At 43.7% G+C, this 17,773-nt stretch overlaps 1 protein-coding gene across 3 annotated transcripts in view; it reads left to right on the top strand.

Moving 5' to 3' along the window:
- The first annotated feature begins 16,852 nt into the window (after positions 1–16,852).
- SIL1 (SIL1 nucleotide exchange factor) overlaps positions 16,853–17,773 on the top strand; it is a 210,010-nt gene continuing 209,089 nt past the window's right edge. Inside the window, exon 1 of one of the 3 annotated variants that reach the window (XM_032847553.1) lies at positions 16,853–16,972. The gene's annotated coding sequence lies outside the window, so the exon portion shown is untranslated. The remainder of the gene's footprint in view (positions 16,973–17,773) is intronic. The other 2 variants (XM_032847550.1, XM_032847552.1) reach the window with 2 other exon arrangements.

Here is a 17,773-nt window from a genome sequence, read left to right as displayed (position 1 = left end):
GATCTTGGCCATCTCTTTAGCCTCTCTCCTGCCATTCTCTACCTTGCACTGATTTGTATGCCTCAAAAATACCAAACTGCTTAGAGTTTCCACCAGGGATCATGCTGTCTCCCTGCTCTGTCTTTTGCTTATAGTCGCCTCCCTGCCTGGAATGCCCTTTCCTCATATCCTTGGTTTAGAATTCTTACCTGTTTCAAGTTGAGAAACAGTTACAAAGCATGTAACTTTGCAGTTGTGATTATGCTTCGTAATAGTCCAGGACTAGAGTTCCAAATTTAAAGAGAGTTGTACAGGTGACAATGAACACACTCTTCACTTTTGTGTCCTTGATAACTCACTTGACTCACCCTAGTCCTGGTCCTGGTCTTTTCTAGACTGGAAATTTGCTGAGGGTGAGAATTTTTTCTCTTATTCCTATAACCCCTGGTTCAAGGACTGGTGTCCAGCAGGTGCTCAGTATCTGTGGGAGGGAGGGAGGAAGGAAGAACTGGAGGTCCACGACCCAGGCCTTAAGTCCAGACTCTGCATCTTACTAGCTGTAGGAATCTGAACAAGTTTCTCTCTGTTCCTCAGTTTCCTCATCTGTGGAAAAGTAATGATAATAATGAATATATCTATTAGAAGATTGTCTTTCCATTTTAAGGGAGATTATCCATTTGGCCAAAAATTTAGGATTTATCAACCACAGCCAATTTTCATTTCTAAATAGCTCCATTTTGATTCATTTTTTTTTTTTTTTTGGTCCCATGAGTTTAGAAGTGTTTCCAAATGCATGGGGGGGGGCTTGTTATCTTTCTGTTGTTAAGTTCTATTTCGATTAGAGAAGGTAGTCTATTGATTTTTTTTTTTTTCTTAATCTGATGAAATGAGCTCTCCATTCTAGTGTGTGATCAGTGCTTTAGATGCTACATGGGTGCTTGGAAGGATAATCGTTGGCTGTCTCATGGGATTACTATGAAGATAAATATTAGATAAAACCTATACAGCACTTAAAACAGCACTTAGCACTTAGTAACATCTCAAGAAGCAGTGGCTCTCATTGTTGTTTTGTTATTATTGTTGGTGGATGACAATCTTAGTTGTTCCTCTGTGTGTTACCAGGAGCTCTGGGAATTAGGGAAATTGAGCCCTTTCCTGCAAGTCAGTGCTCTACGGTTTAAAGGTCTGTACTGGCTGCAAGGTCAGTTAATCTTTGACACAGAGAATACCACTCAGCTCATTATGGGGACTAGAGCTCAGAGTTTGAATCAGACTGACCTAGGCTGGGGCCCTAGTGTGGCCCTTCACTAGTCATGTGACACTTCCCTTCCTCCAAATTCTAATTTCCTTACTGGGGTTTGAACTTGGACTTGCAGGGTTTTTAAGAAGATTAAAGTGAGAGCCTTCAACACAGGACTGGACACAAAGTAGACCTCTGGTAATATTGCTTTCTTTTCCTTTCCTTCCACTGAGGAACAGAGAGGAAGGAAGATAGAGCTGTAATATTGTAACCATCTCTCCTCTCCTCTGCTAGACTTCTCTCCTTCAAAAGCCTCCTTCTCATCCCTGAAAGGCTGCATTTCTTTGATGGTCCTCATCATGGAGCAGCTTGAAACTAGCCATGAGTGAGGGAGCAGAGGGGGGAAGAAAGGGGATGTTGACATATGCAAATCACTACCCAGCCTCCTGCCAAATTAGTATGACACCTGCTTGGACAGAATTTCCTTTTCATTTCCCATGTGGAAGAGCCCAATTAATTTTTCAGGCCGCCAGTCACCATATCCCATAGATGACAGCTTCTCAGACCTTCAGTGAGAGCAGTGTCATCCTCTCTGGAAGCCACTCAAAGTTGGGATTTGTCTCTGCTCATTCTGGGATCTTTAGGTGGACTGCATGTCTTGGGCACCTCTGCCTTGCCCTGGGGCTGATGCTGAGCTTCCCTCAACACTGACTTCAACCTCTCCTACTTTCCTTTAACCCTCAGTCCCAGTGTGCAAAATGGGTTGGTTGATTTTCTTATCTTTGAGGAAGAGGTATGAAACACATAGAGGTAGAGCTAAAGGGGACAGTTAGGGAAGCTCTGGAGAGGGATATTTCAAATGCACTTTTAAAGATAAACTTTGACCTCATTCTTACTCTTCCTTTTAGTTCCATTGCCTCCTGTCATTTTGTCTCCCACCGTAATTCCCACACAGGTCAGACAAATTTCATTTTCTCCGCTTCTGCCTCCAGGCTGCTAGAGAAAACCACAGAACCATGCTCACTGGCTCCAATGTCTGATTTCCAGGTGTGGTGAGGTGTTCAATGCCCCTTGATAATTTCTTTTATCTCCAGTCCATGATTTTTTTCATTCTCCTGTTATGGGCATTTGGGCTTATTACCGGTTTCAGCTATCATGAATAAAGTTGCTATGGATATTCTCATACACATCTTTTTGTGAACATATGTTTTTCTTTTTCTTGGGTAAATATCAAGGAGTGGAATTGTGGGGGCACTTGGTGGCTCAGTTGGTTAAGTGTCTGACTCTTGGTTTCGGCTCAGGTCATGATCTCACTGCTGTGGGATCAACCCCCGCATCAGGTTCTGCACTCAGTGTGGAGTCTGCATCAGTTTCTCTCTCCCACTCCCTCTCTGCCCCTCCCCCTGCTTTATTTATTTTTAAATAAAATCTTAAAAAAAATAAAGGAGTGGAATTGTAGATTATTTATAAGAAAGTACCAACAATTTTCCAAAATGTTGTACCATTTGGTGCCCTTATTACAAAGAAAGATCCCTGGGCTCCATGCTAGATTTACTGAATCAGAATATTCTAGGAATAAAGGCCAGAAAGCTGTATTTTTAATTAATTAATAAAGTAAGCTGTACACTCAACATGTGGCTTGAACTTATGACCCTGAGATCCATCTCTACTGACTGAGCCAGGCAGATGCCCCCAGGAAACTGTATTTTTAAAGAAATCTCCCCATGTAATTTTACATGCATTAATTTAATGCAGCTAGTTCGTTAATTGGCATGTGGAAACCACTTGGAGAATACTTAAAAATCTTTGCTTTCAGGTTTTATACCCCCTCCTGAATAGATGCACGTCTGTTTTCCCTGTCCACCACATATCATGATTGCAAATAATGAAATAGTTGACTAACAGTGATGTAAGGAGTAAGGACATTTGTTTATCTCGCATAACAAGAAACAGAGGTTAGTAGCTTCACCATTTGGTTAATTTAGCCATGCGACAATGTCATCAAGGATGCAGGTTTTCTCATTTGCTATCCACAGGGTATTTGTTCCATTGCAGGGCTTGTCCACTTATGGTCCTAAATTGGCTGCTGCAGCCCTCAACAGCATGAGCTTGCATGATGACTTCCAAGGAGGGAAAGAAAGGGGTTAAAGAAGATACTGATTGAATTGAGTAGGAAAATGTTTTCCAGAAGCTTCCAGACTTCCAGGCTTCATTGTCCAGAACCAGGTTACTTGTCTATCTTTAGGTTTAAAAGGGTGGGGGAAGAGGTTTTGAGACAGTATCTGACATTTTTGAGGCCCTGTAGCAGGGGACAAGGAAAAAGGGTAGGAAAATAGCTTTTGGGTAAGTAATCAATAGTATCTTCCTCAAGACCTCTCTAAAACTACTCTTAGAAGGTCACCTTATTACTAGATCCAATGACTTCTCTCCAGCTATCCTTGTACTTGACTTCTCTGTGATGTTTTATGTTGCCAGTTCTCTCTCAAAACTCTTTTCTTGTTTTTTTTGCTATACATTCTCTCTACCTCTCTGATCACTTCTGCTTGGGCTTCCCTCCACTATCCTTCTCTACTTTATAGGCTAGTGTTACCATGGGTTTTTAACCAGACCCTGTCTTAGCATCTCTGAGCATCTAAACCAAGCAATTCATCCTAACATGTGACCAAGACCTAATGAGAGCTGTTTGTGGTCTACCTCTTGAGACTTTATATCTGGCCATGGGCTTCCTTTCCTCACTACAATCCTGATACTCTCTCTGCCATGACTCTTTGTCTTCTCTGCGTTACAGCGGTATTGCTCTTGATAAGATCCTTACCAGCTCTCTCTTAAGGATGGACTTAAAAAAATGTTGCTTATTGTTATGCCCCAAAAATGGGTCCGTGATTAAACGAGCGAGACTGATATAAAGGGAAGGTCAAGCAAAGCTTAATTTCGTGCCAAGCATCAAGAATCAAACTGACCGGGCTGCCTGGGTGGTTCAGTGGGTTAAGCCTCTGCCTTCAGCTCAGGTGACGATCTCAGGGTCCTGGGATCGAGTCCCGCATCGGTCTCTCTGCTAGGCAGGGAGCCTGCTTCCTCCTCCCTGTCTCTCTCTCTCTCTGCCTACTTATGATCTCTCTCTGTCAAATAAATAAAATCTTAAAAAAAAAAAAAAGAAAAAAAAAGAATCAAAGTGACCTGCCAGGGCTGCACCTCTTACAAAGAGGGCGACCTTTCTGTTTAACGGACTAGCTTTTAAGGGCAAAGGCCATGCGGTGGGGCAGGGCCACGTACAGGTGACCAATGAGATTGTAACACACAGAGAAAGCTGCACAGTGATGCTAGGTGACCAACTGAATTGCGATTTACCCTATAATAGACATTTGACCTAGCCTATCACACCTTGGTCAGAACTGGCGCCCAAAAGGTGACCAAAGGGCGGGGCCCATACTCCTTGGTAACTAGGGAGTTACTGATCAGATGTCTTCACCTGGCCTGACCCACCCTTGTATCTGGGCTTTGTTACCTGGAGCTGGTTTCCGGGACTTGTTTTTAAGTAAGTCCCCTGGGGGAAGGGGAGCAGGGATAGTTTAAGGGTTAAACAACGTTATTGTTTTAACCTTGATGGAAGCCTCTAGCTAAATAGGTCCTTAACTTATAACCTCTCAGAGGGATAGATGCTGGAACTGAAGGACACTTTGTTTTTCCACACTCCCTGGGATTTCAGAAAAGCAGCTGTATTGCTCTACAAAATAAAGAAGTGATGAGTTTGGAGTTCCAGAGATTAAAAGATCAAGAAGAGAGAGAGACTAGAGTCAGTTGAGAACTGGGTGGTAGAAGAGTTGAGAAGCACGTACCGCTTATGGTTACATGAGAGAATATGAATAGACACATCTACAGCTAATTTTTAAAGTGAAACAATGTGTGTTATGACCCCTCTCTGTGATGTATAAATTTTTATTGAATACTTTTGAAGCCACCATATATGTCATATGACTCGATTTCAGACAGACAGCAGTGAGGGGCCATAGGTTTAGGAAGCTGGCAGTATGGACATGCCCAAATCTCACACCCAGGCTATGAAATCCTCTCTTTGATTTCTGGCCTCAAGCAGCTTCCAGCCCACCCCCCATGTAGCTGTGTCTATATTAAGACACAAACCCGGTCATTTCCCTGCTTAAATCTTTTACTGACTGCCCAGTTGTTTCTTCTGAAACCTGGGGTTCTTCATGGAGCATCGTCAGGGTCTTCAGTACCCATGAGAACATTTGTTATTTAGTTTCAGGATTAATTTTTTAAGTAACTTTTTAAAAAGATTTTATTTATTTATTTGACAGAGAGATAGAGAGAGCACAAGTAAGCAGAGTGGCAGGCAGAGGGAGAGAGAGAGAAGCAGGCTTTCTGCTGAGCAGAGAGCCTGATGTGGGGCTCTATCCCAGGACCCTGGAATCATGACCTGAGCTGAAGACAGCCGCTTAACCAACTGAGCCACCCAGGCGCCCCATCAGGATTAATTTTTTTAAAAAACTTATGTATAGTCCATAATACTCAGATGACCACCTTATAACCAAGTACTTTGAGGAGATATTAGTATTAGTTTCCACTCATATTTATTGATCAGACTGGTGCCAAGTAATCTGAAATGATGCCATTTAACTTTTAATGTTGTAATTATTTTTAAGCTCATCGTTGACAGATATATCCTCAGCACCTAGAAGAGTGCCTGGCACATTGTAGGTGTTCCATAAAGATTTGCTGAATGAATGAATGAATGAATGAATGAAATATCTCAAACTGAGTTCTGATATTCTTGGGGACTCTCTATAATTTGAGATCTCCTTAGCGTGGCATGTGAGGCTCTTCACAATCAAGCTAGGAATACTCAACTAGTAACTTTATCAGACAGTCTGGGCAGGATGTGGAGGCGTAGTCCTTTTTAGAAAATAAAAAAAAAAATGAAAGTAGAAAGGATTTATGTACATTTTGACAGGGAAGCCGTGATATGCAAATGACTTGCAAATATAATGCAAATGACATGCAACTCCTCATGCAAATGAGCATCCTGTCTTTGGAATCAACTGCCAGAGTATTCACTAATTTGTCTGTGGCACTGGCAGTAAATCTTTCAAGGGCTTAGGATGCAAGTTTCCTTGATGGGAATGTGTGTGTATTGGGAGGAGGAGGTGGTGGAAAGGGGTCACTCAAGGAAGAGTCAGTGTGATGCAACGATCTTGCTTCTTAGTATGAAACTTGGTACAGTATGCAGCTTAATATGAAGTTATTCTGCCACGATATTCCAATTCCTTTTGGAATTGGCAGAAAGTGTGGGTGCAACATGCAACCTCACATTTTCTGTCCCACCCGTCTCCTGTCATTCAGGCTGTGGACTACAAGAGCAGAGACAGGGGAGTCAGAGATCTCTCACCATGAGGACCACAGATGAGCCAGAGACAAGGGCTCTTGTAAATCACATCTGAAAGAGATTAAGAGCCTGATGTGGAGTTCTGCATTTCCTAATCTCATGACAAGAAGAATTTAGCTGAATTTTTACTAGACCTCTTAGAAAAAGGTGGGTGGTTACAAGAAACATGGGGGCTTTCTGAGAAATATATCTGCTTAATCTCAATACCAATGATGTGGTCTGACAAAATTGGAAGCTTACTTAGAAATCTAAAGGAAATAAAGGTCAGCTGTGATTTTTTTTTTTTTATTATTATAAAAACTTGTTTTTCCCTGTCCATGATGTGAAAGGAAATTTTTGGTTACACAGACTCTTCTCAAATGATTATAAAGGTACTGGGAAGGGGTGCCTGGGTGGCTCAGTCGGCTGAGCATTGGACTTGATTTCTGCTCAGATTGTGATCTCAGGATCCTGAGGTTAAGCCCCACTCAGTAGGGAGTCTGCTTGAGGATTTCTCTCCCTCTGCCCTTCCCCCTGGCTGTTCATGCATGTTCTCTCCTTCTAAAATACATAGATTAATCTTTTTTTTTTTTTTTTAAGTATTGGGAAGGGGCACTTGGGTGGCTCAGTCTGTTAAGCACCTCTCTTTGGCTCAGGTCATGATCCCAGGGTCCCGGGGTTGAGCCCAGTGGTGCGCTCCCTGCTTAGCAGGGAGTCTGTTTCTCCCTCTGCCTCTCTCTGCCATCTTGTGCTCTCTCTCTCTGGCTCACTCTTTCTCATATAAATAAATAAAATCTTTAAAAAAAGTATTGGAAAAATAAAATAAAGGAGCCTCTATCAGATATATTTTAACATAGCTCAGAATCTGTGGGGCACCTGGATGGGTCAGTCAATTAAGCATCTGACTCTAGGTTTTGGCTCTGGTCTTGATCTCAGGGTCATGAGTTCAAGCCTCACATTAGGCTCCATGCTGGGCATGGAGCCTACTTAAAAAAGAAAATTAGGCAACATGGCTCAGAATCTTTTTTTTCCTCTGAAACTTTACTTCACAGTCAGACTTTGGTTCAAATTCCCGTCTCCCAACTATACAGATTCAGGCACTTTGCACAATTTTTCTGAACTTAGTTTTCTCATCTGTAAAATAGGAATAAGAGAATCCTTGGGAGATTGCTGTGAAGATTAAATGAGATAGTGGATATACTAGGTGATGTAGAAATGTTGGTATTCAGAGCAAATGGTAAGAAAGAATTCTTGAGACTTCTTTGGTGCAAAAAGGTTGTTTTATTAAAGCATGGGGACAAGACCCATGGGCAAAAAGAGCTGTACTAGGGTTGTGATGGGTGACTGATTATATACTTTCAATTTAGGAGGGACTGAGAGATAGTGTAAGTCTCTAAGGAATTTTGGAAGCAAGGTTTCCAGGACCTTGAGGGGGCTAGCTATTGTTAGGAAGGGTCATTTATTACTGTTCAGTAAAACCTTAGTCATGACCCTTCAGATGTGTATCAGTGGTCCATATGCTTGGAGGATGATTGCTAACATGTATCTTGGGGGTAGAAATAAAGGAAGTTTCCAAAAGAATTTTATATGTTAAAGCAGACTTAAAGGATCGGGGAGGGGGTGTCAGGACAATATTAAGCTAAGATTGGCTTTTGCTCTTAGTAAAGTGTCAACATTGAGACAGTTGAGTTCCTAGAGGAAGGTCGCCCATTTCAAGAACTTATCAATGGGCTGTGAGTACCAAGGAAATTTAATTTTCTCTTTTGCCTTTGTTTCCCACATCACTTAGCCCAGTGTCTGGCTCACAGTAAGCATTCGATAAATGTAGCTATTTGCAGTGGTCATTTGTGGATTTGCTGTTTCGAGTCCATTCACTCTGGTAAATGTACGTCATTGCCTTCTGAGGAGCCATCATTCTCTCCTCAGTCCATGTAGTTCTAGTGAAACAAACTCCACCCTGAGCACCAGGAATAGAGCATGTGACTTAGGTTTAAACCAACTGGACCATTCTATCCTCTAACCCATAGTTATTGATTAAAAAAATGGTGGCATACACAAAGTTACCACATGCTCTTGAAACTCCATTCCTCAATATATACTCAAGACAATTGAAAACAGGTGTACAAATAACAACTTGTATGTGAATGTTCATAGCAGTGGTATTTATAACAGCTAAAAAATGGAAATAATCTAAATGTCCATTGTCTGATGAACAGATAAAGAAAATGTTGTGGGGTGCCTGGGTGGCTTGGTCATTAAGCATCTGCCTTCAACTCAAGTCATGATCCCAGGGTTCTAGGACCAAGCCCTACATTGGGCTCCCTGCTCAGCGGGAAGCCTGATTCTCCCTCTCCCACTCCCCACTCTTGTGTTCCCTCTCTCACTGTCTCTCTCTCTGTCAAATAAATAAATAAAGTCTTAAAAAAAAAGAAAAGAAAATTTTGTTGTATCCATAGAATAAGAACCTTGAAAACATTATGCTAAGTGAGAAAAAAATTCCCCAAAAGACCTATGTATGATTTCATTTATATGAAATATCCAGACTAGGCAAATCTGTGGAGACAGAGAAAGCAGCTTAGTGGTTGTTAGGGACCAGAAAGAAGGGAGTGGGGAGTGACTGCTAATGGGTATGGGGTTCCTCTATAAGTTTCAGCCTAAATGTTGCCTTTTGGGGGAGACCCTTCTTAAAACCCTCAGTGACATTAGATCCCATTGCACCTGGACCATCTCCTCTGTGTGGTTATTTGATTAATTATTATTCTTTTGTTTAATGTCTGTCTTACTTGCAGTTTTTAGCCTCTTGCAAGAAAGGACTATTCTGGTTAGCTGTTTCTAGGTAACTAACTACCTTAGATCTTAGTGCTTAAAACAGAGTTTGGCAAAGTAGGGACCATGGGCCAGATCTAGCCCATGGCCTGTTTTTGTATAAGTAGAAAACTGTGCCTGTGTGTGTGTTTACATTTTTAAGGGGTTATTTTAAAAACCCAGAACAAGAACACTATGTGACAGAGACAGTACAATGGTCATCAAGGCCTAAAATATTTACTATCTAGCCCTTTACAGAGAAACTTTGCCTACTTGTGGATTAAAACAACAGCCAGTTTGTTACAGCTCATGGTTTTGTATGCCAGGTATTCAGGAAGGGTTTGGTTGGATGATTCTTCTGCTCTCTGTGATGTTGACTGTGACCTCTCAGTGGCACTCAGCGGGAGGCTGGTCTGTCTGAAATGTCCACGAAGGCTTCACTCAAAGTCTTGTACCTTGGTGGAATGTGTGGAAGGCTGGGCTCAGCTGGGCCCCTCTCCCTGTCTGTGCTGTCTCACTATCAGAGTGGATGGACTGACTGCAGAATGGCTCAGGGCTTTAAGAGACCAACGTGGAAGCTTTTAAGGCTTAAAACTGGATAACATTGGTGTGCCGGGGTGGCTGAGTGGGGTAAAGCCTCTGCCTTTGGCTCAGGTCATGATCATGTCCAGCTCTCTGCTCAGCAGGAGCCTGCTTCCTCTACTCTCTCTCTCTGAGTGCATCTCTGCCTACTTGTGATCTGTCTGTCAAATAAATAAATAAAATCTTTTTAAAAAATTGGATAACATCACTTCTTCTGTACTCTATTGGTCAAAGCCATCTAGAGACACAGGGATGGGGTATATATTCCACCTCTCAATCATGGGAGTGCAAAGAATTTGAGACTACTTTTAATCTGCTTCAAGACTAAGTGTGCTCACTCACCATTAAATTCCCAGTTCTTAGCACAGGACCTGCACATGAACTCAATAAATTTATCAAGTCATGGACACACTGTAGTAGGTGGAATCTGACCTATTTATAATATTAAAGTTTTAGATTTGGAGCTAGAACAAAGCGTCTCCTTGGGCCATTAGGAACATTCCATCCCATGTGTTCCATTTGGAGAATACCATGGTCCCAGCACTGTGCTACATCACTCTCAGAGATGTAGAACTTCAAGATGTAGTTTGAACTTCAGTTTCCTTTTTGGTTAATGAGGAACAGTAACACCTGCATTTCTCAGGCTATCCATGAGAATTATATGGCGTACATAAGAAAGCTTTCTAAACTGTGAAGTTCTGCTTCATGTTGTTATTATTCTCATTCTCATTGTTGCTCAGGGTGGGTAGCTGATGAGGCCAGAGTCCCTAGATCCCCTGACCTGGAGAAGGACCCCTTACCCGGATCTCCATCTCTTACCCTGCCAGTCACTGAGGAGCAGGCATTAGGAGAATGAAGTAGGGTTCCTGTGGCTATGCAGTCCAGTTCTAGCCAGGGAAGATTTATTTCCCCACAGGGGTTCTAGTGATGGTTTGTTTGGTCTCATAATTCCATAACGATCTTGGTGCCAGTGCGTCCCATTCTGGGTGTCTCTGCAGAGGCTGTGGGGAAATGGGAAGCCACACTAGCTAAACAAATAAGAATGATATGTTGCATGTGGCCAGCCCTTTGCTGCCTGAGCTGGCCTATTGTGTGCTCCAGTGTATGCAGTAATAAAGATGCCACTGAGGAAATCCACATTCAACTTATCATCCTCACCCAGCCCGGAAAATGCGGTATGCCTTCTCCAGAAGAGCTCCCAAGACCTTCTGTTCCAGAGACACTCCCATACCTTTCATTTTATGTGTGCCTCATTTTTGACCAGAGGAAGGCTTTGTCTGCTTGAGTAATACCTCTTTTTCCAACCTTTTCACAAAAGCCCATATACAGCCTGGGCATGATGTATAATGTGTGTGTGGAATGTGCAGATCTTCCAGTGGAATAATTAGTTCAAATGTTAAGTGGGAATATAAAGCAGGATCTCCTGTGTGAGCTTTTAAGTATCTGTACATGTATTGTGTGTGATTTAACTGTACCCAGCTTTTAGTGCCACATCTGTGTAACCAAAAGGCCTGGAAAAGAATAGTACTAGCAACCAAGAGCAATTCAGCACTTACTGTGCCAGGCACTGGGCTGAGTGCTTTGCATATGTCATCTCATTTAATCACCATACAGTTGTTGAAGGGAATACTAGTATTATCTCCATGTTACAGGTAAGGAAACAGCCCTGTAAGGTAGGTTAGGGTTAGAACAACTTGCTTAACTATTGAGGGGCTGTCAGGATTTGAGCCATCTGTCTGATTTTAAAGCCATTTAAAAACTGTTCCACAGTCTCAAATCCAGTCTCGCCTGCTAGCAATGATGCTGGATTTGATGACCTAATATTCTGAGACATGCACAGAGCCAGCCTTATTCTCCATATGTGATCTCCCAAAGCTTGCGTGCTTGGGAACCTTTATGAGGGACAGTGTCAGAGGAGGGAAATGTTCTCCCCTCATTGACTTACTGACCCAGGACTGTGCTAGCATGTGCAGGCATGGTCAGTCACTGTGCCTGTCACACCCAGGAGTCCCCTACAGCAGACAGCATCCCATCTGCAGCTCTCTGCTTGGAGAAGCAGCCCTGGCCCTTGTATAGGGGAGGCACGGATTGGACTGGGAGAGGGCCCACACAGGCTGCCCTACAACAGCCCTGCAGTGGCCTTGTTCTTAGGGATCTTCCAGGTGTATGTGGGTAGGTCGAGATTGCAATGAATTGTTCCAGTCAACTTGGTTCAGCCCAAATTAGGAATGTAGAGTTAAACCATCTTGGCCAGTCAGACACCTTGGTGTGATGCAGACGACAAGAGCAAGAGGACAAGTGGTCCATGAGAAGGAGAGATGAGAGAGTAGCCTGTCTTTAGACCCCCTTGCTTCCAGCTCCAGTCCCTGCCTGTCTGTATTTACATAAGCCCTTTTTAATGGATCTGGACAAACTTGTACTTCTCTGTATGGTAAAGGAGTGAAGAATTTGGAGGCATGAGGAAGAATCCAGGAGGAGACAGAGATGTGAGCTAGCTAACTGGGTACCATCCAAGGGAAAGAAAAGGTAAAAATGATTCACAGAGTGATGGAAGTGAGACAGGGACTTGGGAGGAAAGAACTGCTCAAGCAGGCTTCCAGGTTGTCTGCTGCGGGGTATGTGGGATTAACATTCTCCTCCATCACGCCAGTGACACCTGCAATAAGTTCTGCATTTCACACTGATGGTTGTGCAGCCATGGGTTCTTGGTGGGGAAATGGAGCAGGGTGAGGGGACAACTCACATCTAGATTATACTCCATCTGCTCCCAATCTGGTTTTCTTAGGGTCTCTGTTTGATGTTCAAGGCTGCTCTCCAGTGTATGCCTTCATGTTTCCCTAAACACATCTAATTGTGTAATTATGTAAGAAATATATATGTGATGAAGGGCATAGCATTAGGTGACATGTTCATATATGTGAATGCAGGATGTTTTCATTTATGTGCATGTGTAAACACATCTGTGCACTCTGTATGACTCTGGATGTGTAAGCTGTGTGCATGACTGTGGGTGTCTGTGACAGGGTGTGGGGCTTGTGGCTATTCTCCAGAGATGGCTGCTGTGATACATCCCCTCCCACATGTTCTCCTTACCATATGATGTCAACTTCTTTCAGAGAGAGAGAGTTTCTCCTTACTTTTCCTTCCATGTAGACAGACCTCTGTGACTCCCTCAACCAATAGAACATGGCAGAAAAGATGCTATGTGACTTCTGAAGCTAGATCATAAAAATACCACGCACTTTTATGTTTTGTTCCCTTGGGATGCTCATTGTTAGAAACCAGCTATCAAACTGTGAGGAGGCCAAGCAGCTATTGGGAAAGGCCACTCGTCATGTCCTGGATGACAGTAACCAGTGGAGGTCCCAACCGACATCCAGCATCAGTTGCCGGCCATGTGTTGAGCCTCTTGTCTTCACTGAACCATGCCAGCTGACAGTACACAGAGCAGAGTTGGTTCTTCCCTGCCAAGCCCTACCCAAACTGCTAAGTAAATGATTATTTCAGGATGCTTAGTTATGCAGCAGTGGCTAACAGGAACAGGGCTGTAGCGGTGGCTGCCCTGTGTGTGTTCCTGTGGTTGGCTGTCTTTGTGGGTGCCCAAATTTGTGTCAGATGTCTGTGTCCCTGAGTAGGTGTTGTGGATTAAGGTGTTTCTGGAGACAGAATCGTGGTTCTTGGGGTTTTGCTTTGGCCTCAGTGGGAGCTGTTTGGTGAGAACCCTTTGAAATCTTGTCTGTCTTGTAGGTCTCTTCTTTTGAGTGCTTTTCCTTTGAACCAGAGAAAGCTGTTTAGCTGAGGGCAAATGCAGCTTAAATTTACTGACTTTTCTGGTCGAAGCCCCCTGGAGTTGCCAAGGCCTTGTAGCAAGTGACAGCAGGTGACATGTGAGGTCTCACATCCCTTTCACAGGGATTGTTTTGTTATTTTTCCTTTTCTGCTAATGAGGCCTTCAGAGATGAACCCGAGACAGAGGAAAACACAGTCACTGGCATCCTTGATATTTTCTGGAGTCGAGATACCTAGAATTCCTGAGTTCCACCAAGGAAGCTGCTTATGTGGACTCAGGTGTGCCCAGGTTTCAGTGTAGAGATCATCTGGTTTCTACCATGCCTTGGCTGCTGCTACCCATGCCATCTGTGTGCAGACCAGGAAGTGGAGGACCCTGCTTTCGAAGGCCAGTTCCTCTTGGTCTCCTTGGCAGTGCCCCTCAGCTTCTTGCTTGTTCTATGTTGGCAGCCCTACTCAGCTTTTCTGGGAACACTGAGAGCTCTGACTCCATACTCCTGCCCTTGCACTGTCTCTCAGGACCTCTAAAGTGCTATTGTTCAATAGAGCTTTCTGTGATGACAGAAATGTTCTATTATCTGTGCTGTATGGTATGGTAGACATTAGCCACATGTGGCTCTTGAGCACTTGAAATGAAGCTACTATGACTACTGAGTTTTAAATTTTATTTCATTTTAATTAATTTAATTAATATAAATCTAAACACTACATGTGGCTGTTAGCTACCATATTGGACAACATAGATCTGATGAGTTCAAGTAGTTTTATCTGAAAAATGGGAATAAATCTGCCCCATCTGCCTCACAGGGCTGTCTGGAGCAAACAAGATGATGGAGAAAAGATGTACTCACATAAGGGATTTGGAAAGAAAGACAGCAGTGTGAATTGAATGGGGTTCTTATAGCTTTGTTAATATTTCTGTTTTATAGTCCTTGTTGGACAGTGTTGATTTGATCTGTTTACCTTTCTGTGTCTCTTATCTGACCCTGAGCTCTTTGAGGATAAGAACCCAGTGAGACTATTTCTGCCCAATTCCAAGAGTAATTCAAGGAAACAGAAAAGAGACTTCTGTGATTCCATCACCCATTCTGTTCCCTAGACTTCAAAAACTTCCCACTTTTACAGTGGTCCTCCTTGTTTGCTGGCCATGAAAGTAGGGGCTGTCTGCTTAGGCCTAGCCCTGCACACTGGTTTTAGCAGCCAAGGCGGCTTGAGGTCAGAGCTGGTTCTCCTAGAAAAGTGGTCCTCAGGTCCTTTCAAGGTTTGGGGGACTGGCGGGGCTCAGAATTTCCCTTCTCCATACACTTAACCCAGTTAGCTCTGTCCCAAGAAAGAAGCCAAGCTCCTGAGTACTGGCATCTCTGTGTCCAGCTGGACTCTTCTCTTGGCCGATGCATTTATTTATTCATTCTAACATTTGAGCTTATTTTATTTATTTATTTATTATTTATTTATTTATAAAGATTTTATTTATTTATTTGACAGACAGAGACCACAAGTAGGCAGAGAAGCAGGCAAAGAGAGAGGAGGAAGCAGGCTCCCTGCCGAGCAGAGAGCCCGACTCGGGGCTCCATTCCGGGACCCTGAGACCATGACCTGAGCTGAAGACAGAGGTTTTAACCCACTGAGCCACCCAGGTGCCCCGCTTATTCTATCTATAAGCATATTACTCTGGTAGCACTTTGTTAATGTCTTTTTATAACTTGCTTCAGGTGCGATTTTAATCTATATATTCATTCTGTGAATTACCATTGTGCACTTTTGAACGTTTATTATTTATCTTCATGGTACTAGGCAGTGACACAAGCTAGAATTATTCCTGGGCTACTCTTACTAGCCTCCTGGGTGTTCCATGGAAAAAGTGAGCTGATAGCTGTCCTTTCCACTTAGTCCCAGGAAAGTGTTCTATGCAGACTTTTCTGGGAAAGAAAGAGAGAGAGAAAGAGAGAAAGAAAGGAAGGAAGGAAGGAAGGACCCCCACCCCTAAAAAAACCTGTCACTTCCCACTCAACTATTGCCCAAAGTCTTGTTCTCCTTCCCTAGGCTACTAACCAAAGTTTGCTCACAGCTGCAAAGTCAATTTCCCATCTGTTTGAAGTAAACATAAACAAGAAAGTAGATCAACTGTTAGAAGCCCAATCCGGAGACCCATTGGATGTTTCTTCTTGGAAAAAACCTGCTATTTGGGGGCGAAGTTACAGCTTGTTTGGATAGTTGTTTTCTCCACTTCTGAATGTCCAGGAATCACTATGTCGGACTCTCAGGTCCTGAGGGAGCAAGCACTCCATTTTACTTGTCGGATTAAATGCCTCTGGTCAAGGGGAAGGTCTTATCATTGAAAGAGAAGGGGACTTTGGGAGTCACCCAAATCTGGCTTATATTCTCACTTTTATTACATCTTGACTGTGACTTTGTACAAGTTCAACTTCTTTGACCCTTAGCTTCCCCATCTATAAAAAGGACAGGACAGTTCTGATCTTCAGAAGTTATTATTAGTAAATATATATGCAACACATGGCCCATAAGATATTCAGGAGGTAGAGCATAATTTGAACTGTGGATGACTATAACTTTGAAAATGATTGATTGTGTCAGTTCACACAGGACGTAAATATAAAAGCTAAATGACTTCCTCGTGTCCTATCTGCACGAATTTTCAAAGGACTATTTTTACTGCTTGAGACTCGGAGGTATCCCACACTGTGTGGCAACAGTTTGATTTCTCTTTACGCCTCACGTCCTCTGGTTTCGTCTGTTGTTCTTTCCGCTAGAAAGAAATTAGACTGTTGGGAAATCAGAGATGAAATTTCAAAGTCCCATTTTAGTCTGGCTTGGAAGCAAAATCAGGCCCATGGCGATCTCCCTCAGACGTGTCTCACTCTGGCGGAGGGATACAGGGGAGGAGGGATACAAGGAAAAAGGCCTCCATCACACGTGCGTTAGAAGGGGGTACTTAGCAGAAGCGGGGGAGACAGGCGGGGTTTAACAAGCTCGCTAGCAGGAAAGGCAGGGAGGAGGCCGCGCGTCTTTTCTGGAAGGCGGCAATTGGGCGAGACGGCCAGTGACGCAATAACTGCGCGCTCACAGCTTCAGAGGGTCGCCGCCGCGTCTGCGCATGGGGAGCTGATTGCCGCTGCAGCCGCCTGGAATTGTGGGGGTTGTATCTAACCCCTCGGCTGCCGGGCAGGAAGCCGAAGGTAGGGGCGAAGGGGGCCGCCCGTCCCTGGAGCTGGGCGGGAGTCTCGGACCGGTGTCCTAGCCTCTTCCCACAACTGTTCCGGGGTCCCCACACAGGACACCTACCCCCCACCCATACATCTCCTTCTTCCAAAGCGGGACGACCAAGCGAGACCTGGCCTCAGTCTTACCTTCCTTTTTTGTTCACAGCGTCTCCAGTAACTTTTTTTTTAAAAGTGCCAGGGTATGAGGCGGTGGGAATTCCGAGACTAGCTTCTGATTCTGTTTCAGCTTCCTTTTCTGTTTCCTTCTCCCACCCTGTTTCTGCATCTAACCGCTTCTTTGCTGACATTCTGGTTCTTGGCGGAGGCCTTGATGTCTCTTCACCATTTGGAATTGACCATATGCATTCGTCGTATTTCCACGCCTGACTTGTCTTGTCCTTTTTCCTCGTAGATGGAAGACTTGTCTTTGAAGTGCGGATTTTACACTTTGGTGTTTTTCAAATCCCCTAGGAGGTTGTGTACGTCCCTGGCCTGTACTCAGGGATTTCATTTAAAGTAGAGTATGGGCACCTGCAGTGCTTCCCAGGTGATTCTGATGGTCCTGAAATTCTTGCTTTGAGAGTCTCTCCTGTAGAAGACTGGAGGGAATCTGTTGCCATAGGAGCTCCCGAAATGGGCCTCTAGTGGGAAAGAATACCTAACACCTGAGAGGCCATTGGGGGATTTCTTGTAGTCTAAGAGCCCCTGCAGTACGCCACAGGTGAAACTGATGGAGCAAGAATTTCAGGACCATGAGAATAACCTGGGGAGCACTGC

The sequence above is a fragment of the Lontra canadensis genome, unplaced genomic scaffold, assembly GCF_010015895.1.
Source record: "Lontra canadensis isolate GAN:19392208 unplaced genomic scaffold, GSC_riverotter_1.0 scaffold189, whole genome shotgun sequence".
Taxonomy (NCBI): Eukaryota; Metazoa; Chordata; class Mammalia; order Carnivora; family Mustelidae; genus Lontra; species Lontra canadensis.
Note: the sequence above shows the minus strand (reverse complement) of the source record. Positions and strands in the feature narration are given on the sequence as shown.